This window comes from Mobula hypostoma, chromosome 18 (genome assembly GCF_963921235.1).
Source record: "Mobula hypostoma chromosome 18, sMobHyp1.1, whole genome shotgun sequence".
In the NCBI taxonomy this organism is placed as follows: domain Eukaryota; kingdom Metazoa; phylum Chordata; class Chondrichthyes; order Myliobatiformes; family Myliobatidae; genus Mobula; species Mobula hypostoma.
The window spans coordinates 62,816,543-62,843,385 of record NC_086114.1 but is presented as its reverse complement, the minus strand read 5'-3'; the positions used below and the strand labels follow the sequence as shown (position 1 = coordinate 62,843,385).

Here is a 26,843-nt window from a genome sequence, read left to right as displayed (position 1 = left end):
ACAGCATGCTATTTGGTGCTCTTTTTGAAACTGCAGCTTAACTTTTTATCTCCTTCTCTTCTCTGCGCAGTCGATTTATTTTTGTTTGCCTGACATGCTCTTTGTATGTGTCCTACTTTGGTGCATTATCTGCAGGTTTTGCCTTTAAGTCTACATTGCTCTGGTATATGTGAGCCCCTGCCACAATGGTGATGCAACTTGTTTGGCCATGCAGGCCTTTGTAAAAACTTACAATTTTGTTCAGGCTCACTTTCATTCCTGACTCAACTCAATTATGTCTCTGTCTGCTGTTTCCACTGATACAGCTATTTAAACTGCTCTTTTAAATGTAAGTTATGCTTCAGTTAGAAGCCGTTTTTAATGCTTTCATGTACGATTTCACTAACTAAACAATCTCTCAGTGCACTATTAAGCCTATTACTGAACTGACAATACTCAGACAACTTCTTCAATTCAGACACATACGCTGAAATGGACTCCCTTCCTTTTGATTCTGCTTATGAAACCTAAAGTGTTCTGCAATCAATAATGGTTTTGGTTCTAAATATTCCTGCATTACTTTCACAATATCAGCAAAGCTCATTTTGGCTGGTTTGGCTGGAGCAGTTAAATTTCAAAGTAAACTGGATGCGTTGAAATCCAATGCACTCAGCAAAACTGGCACTTGTTCATCATTAGCTAATCCACTTGCTTTAAAATACTGATCTATCCTTTCAGTATACATATTCCAGATACCTTTTGTGCAATCAAATGTATCAATCTTTCCAAAGTAGCCAGCTATTTCTGCTCTTTTGTTTCATGTTTATCATCATCCAGTACCAACACTTTACAAATCTATGAATTCATCCCTGTTCTGCCTTTTTTCCCTCAATTGTTATTCCTTTTGTGAAGAAAACTTGTTTCTCAAAAGGAAAAAAGTGCTGCACTTTTTTTGAACACCACGTTTCTCACTGTGCTTTTTTTTAAAAACTTGAACGCCTCATTGCACTTCAACAGGTAGGTAATCGTCTGGGGTTCATTTTAAAAATACCTCCTTGCCACTGTTATGTTTTGTAACTCCAAAACATAAAAACTAATCGAAAGGAAAACAAGAGAGCTGAGAGATGCAAGTCTTAGTTCATTTTTACTTTAAATGAGGCATGCACATATCATGTGGTAGTGTCATGATGTATGCAATTCACTCATTTTTACATATAACCCATAATGAATTATTCAAATAAACAAGAATGCTTAATCAAACGATATATTTACAATATTACTCAAATACTACTGAAATATTAAATACACAATAGTACACGGCCTCACAGTCACAAGTGTAAACTGAGTAGAGCAGAGGGCTAAGCACGGTGGCTTGTGGTGCATCAGTGCTGATGGTAATTGGGCAGCAGAGTCTGTTTCTGTGCAGTGCGACTATACTCAAACACGGAGGAGATGGCAGAATAATGATTAAGTTGCCAGACTAGCATTTGAAGTCCTGAACACTTGTCTGAAGATCAGGAATTATGATCCCATCCTAGTAAGTAATTAAATAAATCTGGAATATATTAAAAAAAAGAGTAGCAATGATAACCATTGACCTACTTGATCAGATTCACTTCTGGCTGTCAGGAATATACTGTAATCTGCTGTGCTGCCTTTCAATCCGTACCTTGAGAGTATCTTTACCAGGTGCACCATGGCCTGATATGGAAACACCAATGCCCAGGAATGGAAAAGGCTACAGAAAGTGGTGGATGCAGCCCGGTCCATCACAGGAAAAGCCCTCCCCACCATTGAGCACATCCACATGGAGCATCCATCATTAGGGACCTCCGCTGTCCAGGTCATGCCCTTTTCTCGCTGCTGCCATCAGGAAAAAGGTACAGGAGTCTTAGGTCCCACACCACCAGGCTTAGGAACAGTTATTACCCTTCAACCATCAGGCTCTTGAACCAACATGGATAACTTCACTCACCTCATCTCTAGACTGGTTCCTCACTTACAAGGACTCTACAACTCATGTTCTCACCATTGTGTAATTACTTATTTTTATTTGTTTGCATAATATGTCTTCTTTTGCCCATTGGTTGTCAGTATTTGTTTATGTACATTCGATCATTAATTCTATTGTATTTCTTTATTTTCCTGTAAATGCCTGGAAGAAGATGAATCTCAAGGTTGTATATGGTGACATATATTTACTTTGATAATAAATTTACTTCAAGCTTTGAGATGCAGGGTCTGGACATGAAGCACCAATTGTCCATCTCCCTCCATAGATGCTGTTGACCCACTGTGTTCCTCCAGCACCTTGTGTGTTACTATACTGTTGCAGTTTGGTTTATACATGACTCTAGCCTGATAATAACATGTTGGGTTCTTCTCTGCCTTCTGTGGGTGATAAGTGCCTGCTCAGCTTCTGACCCCTGCATCCTCTAAAGCCTCCCACAGCCAGCCTCCATCATCAAACCTCTATCTCATTAGACCATCTCCCCTCACCTGGTCTCACCTATCGCCTGCTGGCTTGTACTCCTCATTCCAGTCCTGATGAAGGATCTTGGCCAGAAACATTGACTCCATAGGTACTGCCTGACCTGCTGTTCATCCAGCGTGTTCGTGTGTGTTGCTCATTAAACTGGAGTGTTTCCAGAACAAGGTTCTCTCTAACCTGATGAAGGGTCTCAGCCTGAAACGTCGACTGTACTCTTTTCCATAGACGCCGGCCGGCCTGCGGAGTTCCTCCAGCATTTTGTGTGTGTGGCTCTGGATTTCCAGCATCTGCAGATTTTCTCTTGCTTGTAATCAGCCCTGCAATGCCACTGTATCTTGGTACAGATGACAATAATCAGCCAATATGAATAGAAGCAGTAAGTGCCTGGAAGGCGGAATCGGTGGAAAAAGAAGCAGTTAGTGTGACACTATTACAGCTCAGGGCTTCAGAGTTTGGAGTTCAATTCAGGCATCTTCTGTGAGGAAGTCTGTACTTTCCCCATGTGTGCACGTGTTTCCTCCGGGAGCTCCCGTTTTCTCCCACTGTCTAAAGTTGTACCGGTTAGTGGGTGAATTGGTCATTGTAAATTGTCCTGTGATTAGGCTAGAGTTAAATCTGTGGGTTGCTAGGCCTATTCTGTGTTGTATCTCTGAATATATCAATACATGAATGTTTCAGGCTTGGAACCTTTCATCAGAACAGATTCACTGTTTCTGACTCCACAGATGCTGCCTGACCTCTCGAGTGTTTCCAGGTTTTTCCTTTTTCCATCACAGATTTCTTTACGTAAATTTTTTAATGATGATCCTTCAGCTCTCCTAAGCCACCACACTCCTCTTACACCGACCCCAAAATGAATCCACAAGTAGTGAACACTCTCAGCTCTCCTCCAGACGTACCCCTGAACATTTTCATCTTTGTCCAAGATTTTGGGCCCTTTTTTCCATTTCCTTAAAAGTCTCACTTCCACCTTTCCAGTCACAGAGTCGCTCAGCAGGGAACAGGCCCTGTGGCCCAACTAGTTCATGCTGACCGAGATACCCGGCTAAGCCATGTGCCCACATTTGGCCCATATCCCTCTAAATCTTTTCTATCCGTGTACCCGAACAATGGTCTTTTAAAAGTCTGAACCACTTTCTCTAGCCGCTCGTTCAGTGTATGGACCACCCTCTGGGTGGAAAAGTTGCCCTTCGGCTTCTTACTACATACCTCCCCTTTAGTGAGGATTGGCTTTATTTGCTACATGCCCAGTGAAACATGCGGTGAAATGCACCAAGTCATCTGAGTGAGGATTCTGCTGGGCAGTCTACAAATATTGCCACATTTCTGGCACCAACATAGCATGCTCACAGCTTGCTAACCCTAACCCTCTAAAGACTAACTTCCACGCCTCCCGGAGGAACCCCACGCAGTCATGGGAAGGAGATGCAAACGTCTTACAGTTTGCAGATGATACAAAGATAAGTGGAGGGGCGGATAGTGTTGAGGAAGCAGGGTGTCTGCAGAAGGGCTTGACAGATCAGGAGAATGGACAAAGAAGTGGCAGAGGGAAAACGGTGTCAGGAAGTGTATGGTCATGTAGAATGAATAAAAGACTTTCCTGTATAGGGAGAAAATTCAAAAATCGGAGCTGCAAAGGCACTTGGGGGTGCTAGTGCAGGATTCTCTGAAGGTTATCTTGCAGGCTGAGTCAGTAGTAGGTAAGGCAGAATCAGAATCAGATTCAATATCACTGACATATGCTGTGAAATTTGCTGTTTTACTGCAGCAGTAAAATATAATACATTAAAAACTATAAATTACAGTTAGAAATACCTCTGGCTATCCATCCCATAGGATGATGATGGTTCCTTTCAGTCAGTTAGTGGGGTTGACCCCACTCCTCAGAAAGGAACAGCATCTATGTGAATGGATTTTAGGTGAGTAGGGGGTCGCACAGGTCCAGACCCACCCGACATCCCCTCCCGGATCCAGCAGCATGGGGGGGTCCAAGACAGCTGGGGGAAGTTCTGTTGCAGTGAATGGCCAGACCAAGCTTCGATGCAAGGGATGCCCTTTCCGCGCTTCACGGCACGTGTTTGCTAGATGGCCATTGACCCTACGAGAGGGTTCATCCACCCTTTGACAGGTCTTGTTTGTCGTCCTGCAGGGTGTCTAGACACCCTCCTCACCAGGCAAGCCTGGTGGGGGAGCTGGTTTAGTCGCCGACCACCCGACCATGTGACAGGTAGTGTGGTACCAGTAGCACTCAGATGTGTGACCTGACATGCAATAGGAAATATATATAAACAATAAATAAAAACCAGGTAAATAAATATAGAAACACGCTAAAACAAGTAATGCAAATATGTAAATAGAAAGCAGAAATAATGAGGTGGTGTTCATGGGCTCAATGTCCATCAGAGATCAGGCAGCAGAGGGGAAGAAGCTGTACCTAAAACGTTAAGTGTGCGTCTTCAGGCTTTCGTGTCTTCCTTCCTGAGACATGAGGCAGGGGAATTGGATTGAGAGGGAAAATGAATCAGCCATGCTCAAAACACAGAGGGATGGACTGAATGGACTAATTTGCTCCTGCGTCTTTTGGTTTTATGGATGTAAACGCAATGAAAATTAGCTTTTTACAGCGGAAGTGCAGTATATTACAATGATAAACATCAGTTAACATAAACTTGAATTAGCATAAATTATACATAACAAAATAAACGACATTAGTGCAAGCAACACACAAGTGCTACATAAACGAAAGACGTGCTGTAAATGTTTATTACATGTTAAAATATAACTTCTACACTGAGTTTAACAGCAATGTCGGCTCCACACCCATGTTGGGCGTACTGGGAGTCTGTCCTGCAGCGCCCGCGGTGGCGAGGCGCCGTCAGCACAGGCGAGGAGTCGGAAAGACTGCGGCGAATTTCATCTGATTTTCAATCACCCCGCTCCACATCAAACAGGTAAACAAAAAACTGCATTTACATCCCTTTCGCTTTATGCATGCATCATAGCTGTAAAAATAATGCTTTTCTTTTGCATTGCATGTTCTAAAAGGGGGTTTAATCGGCAACACTTAATGTCAGTACTTAAAAGAAGATATGAATCTATACAACGTCGTAAAGAATTATATGTTAAAAAGCTGCCGTTTCTGACTGCGCAATACCTTCATTGCAATAATATTTTTGTATTCTTTATTAGCCACCTTTTTACAATTTACGAGCTTATGTCAATAGACTTTGCACGTTTTATATCTAAAATAGGGAATTAAAACGAAACGCGGGGTTGAGTATGATTTTGCATAAATCACCCTACGATTTGAGTGCTTTTTTTTGCAGTTAAGGGGGCCGTTGAAAAATACACGCATCTGGAAATGTAATGTACCAAGACAGATGTGCAGTGCTTTAAAAAACGCAGCAGAGCGAAAGCCCAAGGTTTTTTCACTAACAATATGCGTTTATGTTTCACTGGAATTACAATGGCAAGGAATCGTAATGGAGGAGGCTTTGCCTTTTGGGGAATTGGCTCCAAATATTCTGAGTGAATACTGGGGTAACACAGATTGCATGTAACGTGCTATTTTATGTTGAAAAACAGACATGTCATTGATCACAATCAATTTGTTTCCACCCTGTGTCTTCCCACCCATCAGGAGCTGCACTGTCTAATGCTCAGTTGGACCTGTGGCTGGACAAATGGTGGGAGGGAACAAATCGATTTCTAGCAAAGGGCTTTGACCCACCTTAGATGACAGTGATGTCTGACATTTGGATTGCCTTCAGGTAGTTCAGTGGGACATGCATAGGGGGTGGGGGTTGGCTGATTCATTCATCCCACTGTGAATGATCTGAAATTTAAAGGGAGCATACAAGGGAGGCTGGGATTAAAATGATAATTTATCCATCCATTTTAAATTTACCTCTCATGTACTCCCAGTGGCCACTTTATCAGGTACACCTGTACACCTGCTCATGAATGCAAATATCTAATCAGCCAATCATGTGGCAGCAACTCAATGCATAAAAGCTTTCGGACATGGTCAAGAAGCTCAGACCAAACATCAGAATGGGGAAGAAATGTGATCTAAGTGACGTTGACCATTGTTGGTGCCAGACGGGGTGGTCTCAGTATCTCAGAAGCTGCTGATCTCCTGGGATTCTCACGCACAGCCGTCTCTTGAGTTTACAGAGAACGATGCAGAAAACAGACATGAACATCCAGTGAGTGGCAGTTCTGTAGGTGAAAGTGCTTTGTTAGTGAAAGGGTCAGAGAAGAATGACCAGACGGGTTCAAGGTGAAAGGAAGGTAATGGTAACTTATATAAGCACCTGTTACAACAGTGGTGTGCAGAAGAGCATCTCTGAACACGCATGTCGAACCTTGAAATGGATGAGCTACTGCAGCAGAACATGTACCTATGGAAATATATTCAATGGCCAGATTGTTGGGTACCTCCTGTAACTAATAAAGTGGCCACTGAGTGTAGACCTTGACACTTAAAACATCTGCAGCACATTTTGGTGAACTAACAATGATTGCAGGCCGGAACTCTGCCTATTCTGGCTCAATCTTGTCGAAGTGCTGAATCACGCCAGGATTTAGGTCCCTAACCATCAGCCGTTGGACTTTGGGGGTCAAGTTTCAAACAGCCTGGGTCCTGAGCTCTTCTTCTAAGACATTGGCTAGATTCAAGATTCAAGGTTCAAATGTGTTTATCACAAGCACATTGAAAGATACAGTGAAATGCTTCATTTGCATCAATAACCAACACGACCTAAAGACGTGCTGGGGGCAGCCTGCGAGTGTCACCATCTATTCTCACGCCCACCATGTCTGGGAGAACAGAGAGCACATCAAAACGCAAAGCAACAGGCAACGAAACAATGACAACCAAACAAGCCTGGTTCCTCCCTGTCTCCCTCGCACATACGCCGTCCTCCAACCCTAGTACAGGCTGTCTTCAGCTTCCTGCGGATTGCGACTGGGACTCACAGACAATGGGCCTCCGACTTACCTAGTGCAGAGATTCGCAGACTTCGGCTCCAGCCAACGGGCCTCAACTTCTGGATGTCCGAATCAACCCCTGGGCCTCAATCCCCGACCATGGTAAAACTCTTGTCTGAGGTTGTGGCTTCAAGTCTTGCTCCAGAAATCTAAGTGCAAAAAAACTTAGGTCCTCCCTTCTGATGGGGAGTACCTCACCGGCAGATGTATCGTCTATCAGTTGATATGTCAAACTGAGGTCCTCCTCAGCTCTCGCAGGTAGAAGATTGAGACCTCCGGACCAGTAGAGCAAGAAAGGTCGTACTCCTAGATGCTGAAGCTGATATCCATCCCCCACTCAAAATCACTATGGAACAGATTAAGTGGTCATGTTCTATGTTACAACACTTGAGAAAGGACTTTATTGGCTGCAGAGCTTGTGGATGCCCTGGTACAGCTGGAGAAGCTGTTGTTCAGATGCTTGCAAATGACTCTGTGCCCGTACTTTTAATTCATTTCCTTTGTTCACAAAATGTCCTTGTCCCTGGCCGTTATTATTATCCATTCCTAATTGCAGAGCAGAGGAAGTAATTAACACTGAGCAGCATACACACACATACACAACTCCAGGTGCTCCAGTTTCCCCCCACAGTCCAAAGACATACCAGTTAGGAGGTAAATTGTCCTGTGATTAGGCTAGGGTGTGGCTGGTTGGGCTGGAAGGGCCTGTTTCATGCTGTATCGCTGACTGAATAAATAAACAACACTGGGGGAGCTTCTCAGGCCAGTCAGCATCTCTGGAGACGAATAAACAGTCGGCGTTTCAGGCTGAGAGCCTCCATCAGGACTGGAAAGGAAGGGGGCAGGAGGCGTGGGGAAGGGGGAGAGTGTACAAGCTGGGAGATGATCAGTGGAAGAGGTAAAGGGCTGAAGAAAGAGCAATCTGAGTGAAGAGGACAGTGGGCCAAGGAAGAAAGGGAAGGAGGACGGGCACCAGAGGGAGGAGATGAGCAATTGAGGAGAAGAGAAGGGGTAAGAGGAGAGCCAGAATAGGGAATAGAAAAAAGGGAGGGGGAGGGAGGGGGGAGGGGAGAAAGTACTGGAAATTGGAGAAAGCAGTGTTCCTGTGGTCAGGTGGAATATAGAATGAAACACAGGTCAGACTGGGGAAACGCCGCAGGTCTCAAGGCAAGTCGAGTTCATTGTCCTATCAGAATCCGGTTTACTTTCACTGTCTTATGCGATTTTAAATTTGTTGTTTAGCAACAGTAGTACAGTACAGTACACACAAGTACATATAAACACAGAAGCAGTGAAAATCTTATTTGTAGAGCATCCTGACATATGGCATCAGATACACAACAAAAAGCATAAATTAATCAAAAGAATATCTAAAAGAACAGAATTAGAATATAGAAAAGTCAATTGTGGTGCAAAGTGGTTAGAGTGTTGCTGTTCTGAGGTGGTGATTAGGGTTTTATCGGTTGGTTCAAGGAGTGAATAGTTGAAGGGAAAGAGCTGTTCTTGAACCTGATGGTGTGGGACTTCAGGCTTCTGTACCTTCTGCCTGATGGGAGCTGCTAGGAGATGGCATGGCCTGGCTAGTGGGTTCTTTGATGACAGGTGCTGACTTCTTTCAGCAGTGCCTTACATAGACACTATACGGTGAGGAGGGACGTGCCTGTCACAGACGAGAGAAAACCTACAGGTGTGGAAATCCAGAGCAACACACTGAAAATGCTGGAGGAACTCAGCAGGCCAGGCAGCATCTATGGACAAGAGTACAGTCAATGTTTCGGGCCAAGACTCTTCAGCAGGACTGGAGAGAAAAAGATGAGGAGTAGATTTAAAAGGTAGGGGAAGGGGAGGGAGAAACATAAAGTGATAGGTGAAATCTTGGGGGGGGGGGAGGGATGAAGTAAAGAGCTGGGAACTTGATTGGTGAAAGAGAAACAGGGCCAGAGAAAGGGGAATCTAATAGGAGAGGACAGAAGGCCATGGAAGAAAGAAAGAGGGGAGGAGCACCAGAGGGAGGCGATGGGCAGGCACAGAGTTAAGGTGAGAGAGGAAAAAGGGGATGGGGAATGGCGAAGGAAGGGTTGGGGGGACATTAACGGAAGTTTGAGAAATCAGTGTTCATGCCATCCGGTTAGAGGCTGCCTAGACGGAATATAAGGCGTTATTCCTCCAACTTGAGTGTGGTCTCATCAGAACAGTAGAGGAGGCTATGGATTGGCATATTGGAATGTGAATGGGAAGTCGATGGAATGAAAATGGATGACAGCAGGGGGAACCTGCTTCTTTTGGCGAACAGAGCATAGATGCTCGGCGAAGCGGTCTCCCAATTTACATCGGGTCTGTCCGATATACAGGAGCACTGGACACAGTAAATGACCTCAATAGACTCACAGGGAAGTGTCACCTCACCCGGAAGGACTGTTTGGGGCCCTGAATGATAGTGAAGGAGGTGTAGGGGCAGGTGTAGCTCTTGTTCCGCTTGCAAGGATAAGTGCCAGGAGGGAGATCAGTGGGGAGGGATGAATGGACAAGGGAGCTGTGTAGGGAATGATTCCTGCAGAAAGCAGAAAGCTGGGGAGAGGGAAAGATGTGCTTGGTGATGGGATCCCTTTGGAGATGGCAGAGAATTATGTGCTGGACACGGAGGCTGGTGGGGTAGTAGGTGAGGACAAGAGGAACTCTATCCTTGGTAGGGTGGCTGGAGGATGTAGTGACAGCAGAGATGCGTGAAATGGAAGAGATGTGGTTGAGGACAGCATTGATGGTGGAGGAAGGGAAGCCCCCTCCTTTGAAAAAGGAGGACATCTCCTTCATTCTGAAATGAAAAGCCTCATCCAGAGAGCAGATGCGATGGAGACGGAGGAATTGAGAGAAAGGGTATAGTGTTTTTACAAGTAAGAGGGAGGGAAGGGGTATAGTCCAGGTAGCTGTGAGAGCCAGTGGGTTTATAATAGACATCAGTAGATAAGTTGTCTCCAGAGAGAGAGACAGAGAGACTGAGAACGGACAGGGTGGTGTTGGTAATGGGATAAGCTGTCTCCAGAGATAGAGTCAGAAAGATTGAGAAAGGTGTGCCTGTGATGTTTTGGGAAGAGACCTCTACATTCTGCAGCTTCTTTTGTTCCTGTGCATTTGAATTGCTGCACCAGATCATGATGCAACCAGTCAGATGTCTACAGAATGAACTGGATGAATCTGTTTCTACTGAGGTCCTGTGGGTTCACGGTCACCTGTTGAGATGAACTATGTTTTGTAAGAGATTTAATTGCTGGAGGCTAAGCTCCCCATCCTTCATGGTAGGACTTGAACACATGTCAACGGACCAGTGCTCTGGAATTCTAGCTGTTAATCCAGTAATTTAACCACTGACACTGAAGCCTGAGCTCCAGTTATAATGTGCACTACCCCGAAGAGTTAAGAGTCACCACAGGTAATCAGGTTGTCCTATGATAATTATTCCATTAGACCAGTGACTAGGCTTCGTTGGATGCAGGGTATTTTCTGACATGCTGTGAAGGATGTGTGTGGTGCTATAGGAATACATGTCCTTCAAGTTCGAGTTTATTGTCATTCGACCATGAGCGTACAACGAAACGAAACAACGTACCTCAGGGACCAAGGTGCAATGCGCAGGATGTATATCAAGTTCAAGTTCAAATTCAGATTATTGTCATTCAACCGTACGCATGTATACCACCAAGTGAAACAATGTACCTCAGGACCAAAGTGCACAACAGAGTACATATATCTCACACACATAGCACACAAAGTGATGTCACCACAAATAAATTAGCAAATAACAAGGTGCATTTCAGGACGACACAAGTTAAAAAGTAAACAGTATAATGCTACTGGTGCTTCATACGTGATGAGACCTGGGTGGTGGCAGGGAGTTCAGTAGTCTCATGGTCTGGTGTGAGAACCTGTTTCCCCTCCTAACAATTCTTGTCCTAATGCTATGGTACCTCCTGCCTGGTGGTAGGGGTCAGAGGGATTGTTGGACGGACGGAAGGGATCACTGACAATGCTAAGGGTCCTGTGTATGCAGCGCTCCTGATAAATATCCCTGATGAGTAGAAGGGAGACCCTAATGATTTTCTCAGCAGTTCCCTCAATCCTTTGTAGGGACTTACGATCAGGTGCCTTGCAATCACATACAGCACGTAAAAAAATATTAACAGACAAAAAAATGTTCTGTAGATGTACAAGTTGATAACCATTTCAGAGTGTGTGGCAATAACTTCTAGAGGGTAGTCTGAAGCCTTCCTCTGATCCAGGGTGCCAAGACTAATTGTAATCACTATTTCTCTCCCACTTTCCCCTCTGACCCCACCATCCCCAACAATAAAAACACCGAGAAACCAGCCAAACACGTTGGCGCTTGGAGCCACAATCTCCTGGAGGAACCGCAGTGGTGGGGGGAGAGAGAAGTGGTCGATGTTTTATGTGCAGGCTTTTGACCTGAAATATTGATAATCTACTCCCCCCCCCATAGATACTGCTCAACTAGCTGAGTTCCTCCAACAGATTGTTTATTGCTCCAGTAATCCAACTCCTGCTTCTTTGCAGTCTGTACTGAAACTTAACCGACAGTTACTGAGAAAGCTGGGGAGGATGTCACTTCTGTGACAGGCTGGAGTGGATGCCATTGTCACTGGGACCAAACTGAGTGTTCAGCCTCTCTACTACAATTCTCAAATTGCAATAATATCTCAAATATATTGCACTTCCAACAGAATTCTTAATGAATGGTGCACTTTAAATCTGCAAGCCCTCCATCTCTATGAACACTGGGAGTATTCATTACAATAAAGAAAAATGATTTTATGTTGATGTTTTTGCAAGTGCAGTCACGTTTGGTAAGCACAGGAGAATGATGTCTCCCTCTCTGACTCAGTGCCTGACATTAAGAACTCAAAGTACTGCGGGTCTAAACCATCAGCGAGTTGTTCGTTGGCTGAAAAACTTAGGGAGCTGGACTTGGTGCGGACCGTGACGCTGCCTGTGACAGACAGGCATCGATGCGCAAAGAACGTGTGCAGTCTAACAGCCATTGATCATGTTAGTTGCTTTTCTTGTGATCATGAGACCCTGTTGGATATTGGTGTTGTGGAATGCTGCAAGTCCAATTCATCGGTTTATTGATGAACGGTGGCCTCGGTTGTAGTAAGGACTAGGCCTTAAACCACGGTGTCAGCTGTTTGCAGGTGCCCAGGGGGAGACGTTGGAGTTGGGCACTCCACCAGGGTGATGTGGAGGGGCAGAAAGCAAGCTGTATTGTGTTCAACTGCAGACTGCTGCAGCATTCTGGGACTCTGGGACTTGGATATATATTTCTTCTGTGTGAGTGTATTTGCTGTTTTCTTATACGTTCGATATGTGCCTTGCACTGTGGGTGACCTTTGGTACTGTGTTTTTGCACCTTGGCCCCAGAGTAAATCTGTATTGTTTGACTGGGTGTTCATGTATGGTTGAATGACAATTAAACTTGAACTTGATTACACAGCCGCCTGCCAACTACACAGTAACTTTAACGAGGCAACATAACCCGTGCTATGTTGCAGGCGTGTTACCAAAAAGAAAATCAGCACCGAATCAAATACTGACAGAACCAGGAAAAGGGAACAAAGCGATATTATTGATTTAGAGAAAGAAATAAACAAACACTTGCCTTGGAGATGAGCAATAGACTTAGGAATCAACCTGTAGTTTCCACCCCAAAGGGATAATGTTATTGTAAACTTAAGATATTCTGCTACTCTTATGTATTTATATTTATTGTGCTTTTTTTTGCTGTATCAGATCTGGAGTAACATCCATTTCGTTCTCCTTTACACTCGTGTACTCAAAAATGACAATCAACATTCTTGATTCTTGAAGATGCTGGAAATCCAGAGGAACAGACACAAAATGCTGGAGGAACTCAATAGGTCAGGCAGCATCAGTGGAGATCTCTCCACAGCTCAGAATCAGAATCAGGTTTAATATCACCGGTCTATGTCATGAAATGTATTGTTTTGTAGCAGCAGTACATGGAAATGCATAATAACGTAAGCTATAAATTACAATAAGTGTGTATATATAAAATAGTGAGGTAGTGTTCATGGGTTTGTTGTCCATTCAGAAATCTGATGATTGAGGGGAAAACCTGTTCCTGAAACGCTGAGTTTTTGTCTTCGGGCTCCTGTACCTCCTCTCGATAGTAGCAATGAGAAGGGACATGTCCTGGGTGATAGATGATCCTAACGATGGGTACCTCCTTCTTGAGAAATCGCCTTTTGAAGTTGTAAACTCAGCCAGCTCCATCCTGGGGACCAGCCTACCCAGCGTCAGAGTTTGCAACTTCCTGCAGGAATGCTGCCTGACCTGCTGGATAATATTATTTGACGGATGAAAGGGATAAATAGCTATTTTTATCCCTCATAGCTGGTGTGTCCAAGATAAGAAGATGTATGTTTAAGGTGAGAAGAAGGCGGCTTAGACAGGATCCAAGGGGGATTTTTTCTTTCATACAGTGAATATTTGGAGTCTGGGATCTGCTGCCTTAAGAGAATGTGGAGGAAGCAAAGACTCTCAAACTTTTAAGCATCTAGAGTAACACACACAAAAACTCATCAGGTCAGGCAGCATCTATGAAAATGAATAAACAGTCAACGTTTTGTGCTGAGGTCAGGACTGGAATGGCAGGGGAAGACACAAGAATGAAGAGATTGAGGGAGGGGAAGGAGGATAACTAGATGGTGACAGGTGAAGCCAGGTGGGTGGGAAAGGTAAAGGGCTGGAGAGGAAGGAGACTGATAGGAGAGAGGAGTGGACCAGGGGAGAAATGGAAGAACAAGGGGCCCCATAGGGATGTTGTAGCAGGTGAGGAGAAGAGGTAAGAGGCCAGAATAGAAATAAAAGAGGGGGAAAGGGGTAGGGGGAAATTATAATAAATAAATAAATATACCAGAAGGGGAAATTGATGTTCATGCCATCATGTTGGAGGCTACCTAGACAGAATATGAGGTGTTGCTCCTCCACCCAGTGTTAAGTAGGTGGGTTGCTAGATGGTGTGGCTCGATGTGCAGGAAGGGCCTGTTCCATACTGTATCTCTAAATAACTAACTAAACAAAGAAAGAAAGAAAGTCCCTTTCCACCCTCCCACCCACCTGTTCTCACATGGACAGGTCTTCAACCTCCAGCCATTCAGAGATTCTAACAGAGTGGCCGAGCATTGGGGCTATGTGCAGTACGTGCTGCCAGCTTATCGACATCACGATTACCACGGTCCCACTCCGTGCCCTGTCCATTGGCTATTTGGGAATGCCTCGCCTGTGGCTTGAAGCTTATGATTCGGTGTACCTGTGGGAACTGACTGCTGAAGATGTTGCAAAAGTAACTGTCTTCCAGGAGCAGCTGATTACCTGCAGAGTTTGGGACACTTTAATGGGATGTGTTGTAAAAGTGGACAAGTCTGTGTCGTACAGGCATAGTCAATACCGCACGGAAACAGGTCCTTCACTCTCCAAGTCCATGCCGGTCATTAATGACACTTTTACACGAATGTGCTCTATCCTCCCCACATTCCTTCCACTCCACCTGGAGTCTACCACTGTCTGGGTCAGTTTGGTCAAAGGCTAAGTAAATGTATTATCAAAGTACAGACAGTGTATGTCACCATGAATTACCTTGAGATTCAATTTCATGTGGGCATTTACAAAGAAACAAAGAGATACAATAGAGGTCCCCAACCTTTTTTGCACCGCGGACCGGTTTAATATTGACAATATTCTTGCAGACTGGCTGACCGGGGGGTGGGGCGGTTTCAGGTACGGTTAAACTCACCTCAATGTGTATTTTACAGTTAGGGTTGTCAGCTTTCTCACTCCCAAATAAGGGACAAAAGTAGCAGTCAACTACGGGACACTCGTGTTTAGATTAGATTAGATTATGAGGACACTCAGTCCTCGTTCATTGTCATTTAGAAATGATACAATGTTCCTCCAGTATGATATCACAGAAACACAGGACAGACCGAGACTAAAACTGACAAAAACCACGTAATTATAACATATAGTTACAACAGTGCAAAGCAATACCATAATCTGATAAAGAGCAGACCATGGGCACGGTAAAAAAAAGTCTCAAAGTTCCGATAGCCCATCATCTCACGCAGACGGTAGACGGGAGAAACTCTCCCTGCCATGAACCTCCAGCGCTGCAAACTTGCCGATGCAGCACCCTGGAAGCACCCGACCACAGCCGACTCTGAGTCCGTCCAAAAACTTCGAGCCTCTGACCAGCCCTCCGACACCCAGCACCGAGCACCGTCTCTGCCGAGCGCTTCGACCCTGCCCCAGCCGCCGAGCAACAAGCAAAGCCGAGGACTCGGGGCCTTCCCCTCCGGAGATTCTGGATCACACAGCAGCAGCGGCAGCGAAACAGGCATTTCAGAAGTTTCACCAGATGTTCCTCCGTGCTCTCACGTCTGTCTCCATCAAATCAGGATTATGCATGGCACCCTACTTGACAGATAACAGATATTCACCACCGGAGTGGCCGCTGCGAGCTGCGTCGTGCTGCCATCTTCTCCTCTCCATAGTCTTCTCTTACCCCGAGAAAGACTACCATGACCGTGAAGCCTCGCACAAGCACCTGTGCGCATGCGTGACATGCACGTATGTGATGTGTGCATGCACATACGTGCCGATTTTTTTCCACAAATCTGCTTCGGCTTAATCTTCCCAACTGCACTGTACATACGTTATTTCTATTTTATATAGGCTGTGTATTTATCATATCATTCCTGATTTTACTATATGTTAGTGTTACCTTAGGTTTTTATGTGTTGTTTGGTAGGTTATTTTTTGGGTCTGGGAATGCTCAAAAAATTTTCCCATATAAATTAATGGTAATTGCTTCTCCGCTTCGTTATTTTGGCACAAAAGGTTTCATAGGAACGCTCTACCTTAGCGGGGGAAATACGGGACAAGGGCGGTCCCGTATGGGACAAACCAATTTAACCCAATATACGGGATGTCCTGGCAAATATGGGACAGTTGGCAACCCTATGTTCAAGTTCAACAGTGCGTGACACGGAATGAGGAAAGGTGCAGCTGACTCATATCGTTTCCTCGTGGCCCGGTGGCACATGCTTTGTGGCCCGGTACCAGTCCGCGGCTCGGTGGTTGGGGACCTCTGCTATACAGAAACGAAGACTGGCAAATAAATAATACTAAGACTGTGAGTACGGAGTAATAATACTGAGAGCATTAACAGCGGCCAGTTCACTCACTAACCTGTACGTTTTTGCTGTGTTTAAAAATCCCAAGCATCTGGGGAAACCCACACTCTCACAGGATAGCACCAGAGATCGAGATCGGAATCATGTTTAATATCACTGGCATATGTTGTTTTGCGTCAGTAGTACATTGTAATATATAATAATACAAATTACAATAAATGTATATTCTGTAAATATAAAACATAAATTAAATAAGTATTGCAAGAAGAGAGGAAATGAACAGTGAGGAGGTGTTCATGGGTTCATTGTCCATTCGGAAATCTGACAACAGAGGGGAAGAAACTCTCTTTCTGCAATACCTTCAAGTTGGACATTTTTTACAAAAATATTTAAGTAATTTCCCTTACATATTAGAGGCTGACCTGTTAGATACTATTATGAGTATGAATCCTTTGATTAAGGGTTCTGTTGGAAGAATTTATAATTTACTATTACAATGGGATAAGCGTCCTTTGTCTAAGATTAAACAGGATTGGGAAAAAGAACTTAATTTGACTTTTATGATGGAGGACTGGATGCGGATATTCAAGTTGGTTAACTCTTCTTCAATTTGTGCTAGCCATTCATTGATTCAATTTAAAATTGTACATTGTTATCATTTGACAAAGGAGAGACTTTCTAAAATCTTTCCTAATGTTGATAGTCATTGTGATGGATGTAAAACTGAGATAGCGACACTGACACATATGTTTTGGTCTTGTTCTATATTGGAACAGTCCTGGAAGTCAGTTTTCTCAACAATATCTAAAGCACTTAAAATTAGTTTACAACCTAATAAATTAACTGTGCTTTTTGGAATAGTTCCTCAAAATATTCGTGGTATTTCTGTGTCTGACCAGCATGTTATTGCATTTGTTACATTGATAGCTAGGAGGTCCATTTTGTTGAAGTGGAAGGATACATCAGCTCCCACTTTGTCACAATGGTTCTCTCAAGTGATGCTATGTCTTAGTTTGGAGAAAATTAGAAGTCGAACCTTTGAACCTTTATTTGATTTTGAGAAAAGATGGGGCTCATTTGCTCGTTATTATCATTTGAGTTAATTGATATGATTTTTCCATGATCTAATTGTAAATTCTTTTAGTATATTTTCTTTTCTTGCTGGCAGTTTGATGTTTATTTTTAGAAGCTTTTTGTACGACGCATGACTACGGGGTTGTACAACTAATGGGTTCTCTTTTTTTTCTCACTTTTCCGCTCAGTAGGTTTTCTTTGTTATCACAAAATTTTGTTTTCAATCTTTAAGATGATGGTTTTTTTTGAGGCATTGTAAGTGTTGTTACTTCGATGTACTCATGTTATTTTTTCTATATATATATATAATAAAAAGATTTGAAAAGAAAAAAAGAAAGAAAGAAAGAAAGAAGCTGTTCCCGAAATGTTGAGTGTGTTCCTTCAGCGTCCTGTACCACCTCCTCGATGGTAGCAATGAGAAGAGGGCATGTCCTGGGTGATGGGGTTCCCTGATGATGGATGCCACCTTTTTGAGTCATCGTCTTTTGAAGATGTTCTGGATGCTGGGGAGGTCGGTGCCCATGATGGAGCTGGCTGAGTTTACAACTTTCTGCAGCTTATTCCGATCCTGTGCAGTGGCCCCTCCTTAACAGATGCTGATACAAACCAGTTAAAATGTTCTCCATGGTACATCTGTAGACTGTTGAAAGTGCTTTAGGTGACATACTAAATCTCCTCGAACTCCTAATGAAATATAGCTGCTGTTGTGCTTTGTTTGTAATTGATGGGGCCAGGATAGATGTTCAGAGATGTTGACACACAGGAACTTGAAACTGTTCACTCTTTCCATTTCTGATCCCTCGATGAGGGCTATGTAGGTTGCTCTCCTGACTTCCCCTTCCTGAAGTTCACAATCAAGGTTGTTGTTGAGAGTAAGAGTTGAGCCTGAGTCACTGGAGCTGTGAGATAAGTGTTCTATTAGCTGTGCCTGTGTCTGATAGATAGAAACACATCCTTCAATCCCATCAACTCTGATGTTACTGTACTTGTATATGACTTCATTGAAAGAAAAATCTAACGAGAGGCAGCAGAAACTGCTTACAAAGTAAGTGGAACATCTTTTCATGCCTGCAGTATCAGTTGAACAATGTCCTGCTGAGCGAAGTGAAGTGTGTGTGAACTCGAAGGAGGGGGAAGTGATAAAACAGGGTCGTCACAGCTCTTAATCAATTGATACCTGCAGATGTTAAAAATTGCTATTGATTCCAAACAAGCAAAGTATGATCTTACACAACGTGAGCTGGTTAGAATAGGATAGTGACTTCATCTCCTAAATTCCACCTTGCTACCCCACCTTGCCATATATTGGATTCAGCAGGGGCCCTTCAAGGATACATTTGAAGTGAAATATTTACAAGAGTGTGAGACAAGTATAGAGAAGGGATCAGTGGACATTTGTACATAAGTACCAGGACACCTATGATGGAACAAGTTGGTCTCTGTTTGACATCCATCATTCCATGATTCTATTGTGTAAGTATTTACAGATTCAGATTTATTGATTTATCACAAGTACATCAAGACATACAGTGAAATGCATCGTGTGTCAGCAACCAACACAACTTAAGGGTGTGCGGGGGGCAGTTTGCAAGTCTCGCCACACATTCCAGTGCCAATAGAGCATGCCCACAATGTTCAGCAGAATATATGCTGCAACGGCGGGCAGCAGTTATCACGAGCAGTCGCTGCTAGGCTGAGGCAATGTGAGATGCGAGGTTTAAAAGAGCTCAGTGTTATGTTGTGTAACTCCAAAACATAAAACTAATTAAGCCGGGAATGATGTGTCTTAACTTCGTTTCACTTTAAGTGAGATGCGCATGTGTGACTGGGTAGCATAATAACGTATGCCATTCACGTACTTTTACAGAGTGCTTAATCAAACAATGTATTTACAATATTACTCAAATATTACTTAAATATTAAATCACAACACTTGGGCCTTTCAGGACTTTTTGCGGGCTGCAATCATTGTGAGCAGTTGCTTGATTAGCTGAGGTGGCACAAGGTTTAAAAAGAGCGTGGGGCTTTCTGAGACTATTCAGAGTGTACCACAAGCAGTCAACAACCAACTCCGCTGGATCCTGGCTGCGCAGACAACCTTGGGACCCGCTACCCTCCTCCTCATGGTGTTCGCAACTGACTCCAGCTGCCGGCTGTCGGGCTGAAGCAGGGCAAGGTTTACGAAGAGCTCAGGGCCTTTTAAGACCTTTCGGTGACTACAATCATAACAATCCCTGAGTGAAGAACTCCGCCAAAACAATATGGCCACCCCTTGACGTGGTCCAACTGAGCATCAGAATTAAAGTCAAAGTCAGCAGGGCTATATTTTTTAAAAAGGCCGGAATAAAAATTAAAACTAAACCCTTGGACAGATCTGTCGCGGTAAAACAGTTTCCCACTTACCACTCTCTCAGCAAGTATAGAACGTGTTCATGCAGCCTCTGGATCACATTTCTGCAGCAGCAAATGATGATCTGCACCATTACAATAAACTGCAGTGAGAACTGTTGTCAGATGCACTGTCTCGTGAGCTTGGTCTTTCCTATGGGGTTGTGTGTTTCAAGTACCTCTCATCCATAATGCTTATATTCACTGCTGTCAACATTTGGCTAGCTGGGTTTGAGTCTTTTCACTGTACTGTTTTACCATGTGTGTGAAGTAGGAAGTACGCAATTCAACAAAAAGCCGAACTCCACCTAGCAGGACTCAGGCTCAGTCTTTTGCTCCAACCAGCTCTGCTGGGTCCTGGCCATCTACGCAGCCCGAGGACCCACTCTCCTCCTCCTCCTCCTCACAGTGTTTGCAACTGACTCCAACTGCACACCGTTGGACAGGGCATGAGGTTTAAAAAGAGCTCCTTTCAAGATTTTTCGGAGGTTGCAATCATAATGATCTCTTAGGTAATTGGCAAAGGCCAATAAAAAGAAGCGAGGAGTAAGCAGAGCGGCCATTGTAGGAGTGGACTGTATTGGAGCGGCTGAGCTTAGGCGAGAACAGGCGGAGGCTCTACGTAAGTTTTTAGTTAAGTACTTTCCTCTCTTTCTTTGTCTGTGTGGTGAGAATGTTCTTTGTGTGAGATGTGGGAACTCGGAGACCTCCAGTCTCCCTGATAACTGCTGCCTATCTGCACAAAGTGCATCAAGCTGCAGCTGCTTAGAGGCTGTGTTAGGGAACTGGAGCTGTAGCTTGACAATCTTTGTCTCATAAGGAAGAATGCAATGATAGATAGGAGCTACGGGGAGGTTGTCACCTGGAAGCTGCAGGAGGCAGGGTAGCTGGCTGACTGTCAGGAAAGTGAAAAGGAATAGGTAGCCAGTGCAGAATACCCCTGTGGCTATAACCCTCAATAAGTATACCGCTTTGGATACTGCTGGGGGGGGGGGGGTCAGGTCTGATTCTGTGGCTCAGAAGGGTGTGGGGAGAGGAGGAGTGCAGTAATGATAGGGGATTCCACAGTTAGAGGAACAGATAGGAGATTCTGTGGCTGTGGACCTGAAAGAGGCACCCAGATGGTATGTTGCCTCCCAGGTGCCAGCGTCAGGGATGTCTCAGATAGGGTCCGCAACATTCTAAAGGGGGGAGGTTGAGCATCAAGAAGTCATGGTACACATTGGTGCCAACACGTAGGCAGGAAAGGGGATAGGTCCTGAAGAGAGAATATCAGGAGTTGGACAGAAAGCTGAAAGGGTAGCAATGTCTGGATTGCTTTCTTTACATCCTTATCTACCTGTGATGTTACTTTCAATGAAATGTGGACCTCTATTCCTTGTTCTACCACACTCCTCAGTGCCCTACCATTCACTGTGTAAGACCTACCCTAGTTGGTCCCACTGTATTGCAACACCTCGCACTTATCTACATTAAATTCCATCAGCTAGTTTTGGCCCATTTTTCCAGCTGATCTAGATTCCACTGCAAGCTCTGATAGTCTTCCTCGCTGTCCACTACACCCTGAATTTTGGTGTCATCTGCAAATCTGCTGATCCAGTTAATCAAATAATCATCCAGATTATTGAAATTGATGACAAACAGCAATGGATGCAGCACCGATCCCTGCAGCATTCCTCTGGTCACAGGCCTCCAGTCAGAAAGGCAACCACAAAGCCAGTGTCTAATCCAATTTACTACCTCATCTAGAATGTAGAGTGACTGAGCCTTCTTTGCCAACCTCCCGTGAAGGACCTTGTCAAATTCCTTACTGAAGCCCATGTAGACAACATCCTCTGCCTGGCCTTTATCAACTTTCCTGGTAACTTCCTTGAAAAACTCTCTTTTAGACACAACCTACCATGCACAATCAATCCCTGTCTAACTAGATACTCATATATAGTGCCTATAAAAAAGTTTTCACACCCCCTCCCCCCCCTGCAAAGCCTTGGAAATTGTCATGTTTTATTGTTTTACAGCATTGAATCACAGTAGATTAATTTGGCTTTTTTGACACTGATCGACAGAAAAAGACTCTTTCGTGTCAAAGTGAAAACAGATCTCCATAAAGTGATTTAAATTAATTACAATATTAAACACATAAGTATTGCATAAATATTCACACCCTTCAAGTCAATATTTAGTAGATGCACCTTTGGTAACAATTACAGCTTGAATCTTGCAACTTTTCACATCTGGAAACTGCAGTTTTTCCTCATTCTTCTTTACAAAACTGCTCAAACTCTGTCAGATTGCATGGAGATCGAGTGAACAGCCCTTTCCAAATCCAGCCACAAAATTTCAATTGGATTGAGGTCTGGATTCTGACTTGGCCTCTCCAGAACATTAACTTTGTTGTTTTAAGCCATTCCTGTGTAGCTTTGGCTTTATGCTTGAGGTGATTGCCTTCTAGGACCTGCTGCAGTGAAACATCCCCACAGCGTGATACAGCCATCACCATGCTTCACGGTAGGGATGGTGTGTTTTAGATGATGTCTGGTGTTTGACTTATGCCGAATATAGTGTTTAGTCTGTGAGCCAAAAAGTTCAATTTTGGATTCATCAGACCATAGAACCTTCTTCCAGCTGACTTCAGAGTCTCCCATGTGCCTTCTAGCAAAGTCTAGCTGAGATTTCACGTGAGTTTTTTTCAACAGTGGCTTTCTCTTTGCCACTCTCCCATAAAGCTGTGACTGGTGAAGCACCCGGGCAACAGTTGTATGTCCAGTCTCTCCCATCTCAGCCACTGAAGCTTGTAACTCCTCCACAGTTGTCATAGGTCTCTTGGTGGCCTCCCTCACGAGTCCCCTTCTTGCACGGTCACTCAGTTTTTGAGGACAGCCTGCTCTAGGCAGATTCACAGCTGTACCATATTCTTTCCATTTCTTGATGATTGACTTAACTGTATTCCAAGGGATATTCAGTGACTTGGAAACTTTCTTGTATCCATCTCCTGACTTTTCAAAAATCCTTTTGCAGAATTGCTTGGGGTGTTTGTTTGTCTTCAGGGTGTAGTTTTTGCCAGGATACTGACTCACCAGCAGTTGGACCTTCCAGATACAGGTGTATTTTTACTACAATCAATTGAAACACCTTGACTGCACACAGTGATCTCCATTTAACTAATTATCTGACTTCTAAAACCAGTTTGCTGCACCAGTGATGATTTGGTGTGTCATATTAAAGGGGTGAATACTAATGCAATCAATTATTTTGTGATTTATATTTGTAATTAATTTCGATCACTTTGTATAGATCTGTGCAAAACACATCAAAGTTGCTGGTGAACGCAGCAGGCCAGGCAGCATCTCTAGGAAGAGGTACAGTCAACACTTCAGGCCGAGACCCTTCGTCAGGACCTCTTCCTCTTCCTAGAGATGCTGCCTGGCCTGCTGCGTTCACCAGCAACTTTGATGTGTGTTGTTTGAATTTCCAGCATCTGCAGAATTCCTGTTGTTTCTATAGATCTGTTTTCACTTTGATATGAAAGTCTTTTTCTTTTGATCAGTGTCAAAAAAGCCAAATTAAATCCACTGTGATTTAATGCTGTAAAACAATAAAACATGAAAACTCCCAAGGGGTGGGGGGGGGGGTAATACTTTTTATAGACACTGTAACCAGTCCCTTAGAATTCCTTCCTACTACTGATGTCAAGTTCACCGGCCTACAATTTCCTGGTTTATTTTTAAGAGCCCTTCTGCAATTTCCTTTGGGATCAATAAAGTATCTATCTATCTATCTAAACAGTATAACAACATTGGCTATCCTCCAATCCTCCAGTATCTCACTTGTCTCTAATGATAACTTAAATAACCCTGCTAGGGCCCCTGCAATTCCTGTATTTGCCTCCCACAGGGTCCGAGGGAACACCTTGTCAGGCCTTAAGAGATTTATTCACCATGATTTGCCTCAAGACAGCAAACACCTTCTCCTCTGTGATCCGCATAGGGATGTCGACGCTGCTTTGCCTCACTTCTTCCGACTCCGTGTCGGTCTCCTGAGTAAATACAGACCCAAAAAACTCATTTAAGATCTCCCCATCTCTTTTGGCTCCACGCATGGATTACCATTCTGATCTTCCAGATGACCAACCTCTGTCACCCCCTCAGTCTGCTACACCTCTTCCCTGACAACCTCATCCCTTCCTGCCTCTGTCACCCCCACCCCTCAGTGCCAGACACCTCTTGCTGTCTCTGTATCCGCTTCCACCACCGGCACCGGCAGTGCATTCCACGCACCCACTGCTCTCTCTGTGAAAAACTTACTCCTGACATCCCCTCGGCATCTATTTCCAAGCACCTTAAATCTATGCCCCCTCGTGTTAGCCATTTCAGCCCTGGGAAAGAGCCTCTGGCTATCCACACAATAACCACACTTGTTATCTTTACCTTTTATTCTGACAGGCACATACAAGCTCTGTACTCTCAAAATTTCACTTTTGAAGGCCTCCCACTTACCAAGTACACCCTTGCCAGAAAACAGCCTGTCCCAATCCACACTTGCCTGATCCTTTCTGATACCATCAAAGTTGGCCTTTCTCCAATTTAGCATCTCAACCCATGGACCAGACTTACCATACTTACTTTGAAACTGATGGCATCATGATCACTGGATGCAATGTGTTCCTCTACACAAACTTCAGTCACCTGCCCTGTCTCATCCCCGAACAGCAGATCAAGTATTGCATGTTCTCTCATTGAGACTTCTATGTACTTATGAAGGAAACTTTCCTGAACACATTTGACAAACCCTATCCCATCTAGACCTTTAACAGTATGGGAGACCCAATCAATATGTGGAAAGTTAAAATCATCTACTATAACAACCTTATGTTTCTTGCAACAGTTTGCGATCTCTCTACAAATTTGTTCCCATGGACTATTAGGTGGTTGGTAGTCTAGACCCATTAATGTTTCTTATTCCTCAGTTCTACCCATAACACCTCACTGGACGAGTTCTCCAGTCTGTCCTGACTGAGCACTGCCGTGACATTTTCCCTGACTAGTAATGCCACCCCTCTCCCATTAATCCCTCCCAATGCGCTGCAGGATCCCCGGAATATTGGGTTGCCAGTCCTGCCCATCCTGCAACTAAGTCTCACTGATGGCTACAAAATCATAATTCCAGGTGTTGATCCATGCCCTGAGGTCTTGCGCATTTCCCATGATAGTTCTTCATTTGAAATATACACAGCTCAGGACATTAGTCGCACCATGCTCAACCCTTTGATTTCTGACTTTGTCTGAGGTCTTAACAACAAGTCCCCAAAACCTATCCACTATCTGCTCTGGCACTCTGGTTCCCATCTCCCTGCATCTCTAGTATAACCCCTCTGTCGGGCAGCACTAGCAAACCTTCCCGCTAGGATATTAGTCACTCTCCAGTTCAGGGGCAAACCTCCCCTTCTGTACGGGTCCCCATCTTCCCTGGAAGAGAGCCAAAAGATCCAAAAATACCACAGGAGATGATGCTTCCTGTGGTGGAAGAGTCTGAAGAGCAGAGGACTCGGCCTCAGAGTACAGGCACATCCCTTTAGAACAGAGATGAGGAAGAACTTCTTTAGCCAGAGAGTGGTGAATCCGTGGAATTCCTTTGCCACGGGAGCTGTAGAGGGCCAAGTCATTGGGTATACTTAAGGCAGAGGTTGATAGATTCTTGATTAGTCAGGGCACAAAAGGAATACATGGAGAAGGCTGGAGATTGGGGCTAGAGAGAAAATGGATAGGCCTTGTTGAAATGGCAGAGCAGACTCAATGGGCCAAATGGCCTAATTCTGCTCCTATATCTTATGGTCTTAAAAACTTCACGCCCTCCCTCCTACACCAACTCCTTTGCCATGTATAATCTTCCTATTTCTGGCCTCACTAGCATGTGGCATGGTAGCAATCCTGGGATCATAACCCTGGAGGCCATACCCTTTAACTTAGCACCCAACTCTCTGAACTCACTTTGCAGAACCTCGACACTCTTCCTACCCATGTCATTGGTACCTACATGGACCACGACTTCTGGCTGCTCACTCTCCCACTTAGGAATGCCGAGGACTTGATCCGAGATGTCCCAGATCTTGGCACCCGGAAGATAACATACCATCCTGGAATCTCTTTCTCATCCACAGAACCTCCTGTCTGTTCCTCTGACTATCGAATCTCCCATCACCACAGCTCATCTCTTCTCCTCACTTCCCTTCTGAGTCACAGAGTCAGACTCAGTGCCAGAGACCTGACCACTGTGACTTTCCTCTGCTTGGTCATCCTCCACAACAGTAACCAAAGTGATATACCTGTTGTTGAGGGGGATGGCCACAAGGGTGCTCTGTTCTGGCTCCTTAACCGCTTTCCCCTTCTAGACTGTCACCAGTTTCCTGTGACCTGCACCTTGGGTGTAACTACCTCTCTATATGTCCTATTTATCACCCCCCCCCCCAGTCTCCTGAATGATCTGGAGTTCACCAGTTCCAGCTCCAGCTCCCTATTCTGAAGTGTTAGAAGCTGCAGCTGGATGCACTTCTTGCAGGTGTAGTCATCAGGGACACTGGAGGTCTCCCTGCCTTCCCACATCCCACAAGAGGAGCATTTCACTAACCTGCCTGGTAACACTACTGTCCTACTTCAAGCTTTTACGCCTTCTTTCACTCATCCTCAAAGAGTTAAAGC

At 44.4% G+C, this 26,843-nt stretch overlaps 1 protein-coding gene across 1 annotated transcript in view; it reads left to right on the top strand.

Annotated features, from left to right (window-relative positions):
- Positions 1 to 5,369: 5,369 nt before the first annotated feature.
- tp53bp1 (tumor protein p53 binding protein, 1) overlaps positions 5,370 to 26,843 on the top strand; it is a 107,291-nt gene continuing 85,817 nt past the window's right edge. The window contains exon 1 of the mRNA XM_063070995.1: positions 5,370 to 5,421. The gene's annotated coding sequence lies outside the window, so the exon portion shown is untranslated. The remainder of the gene's footprint in view (positions 5,422 to 26,843) is intronic.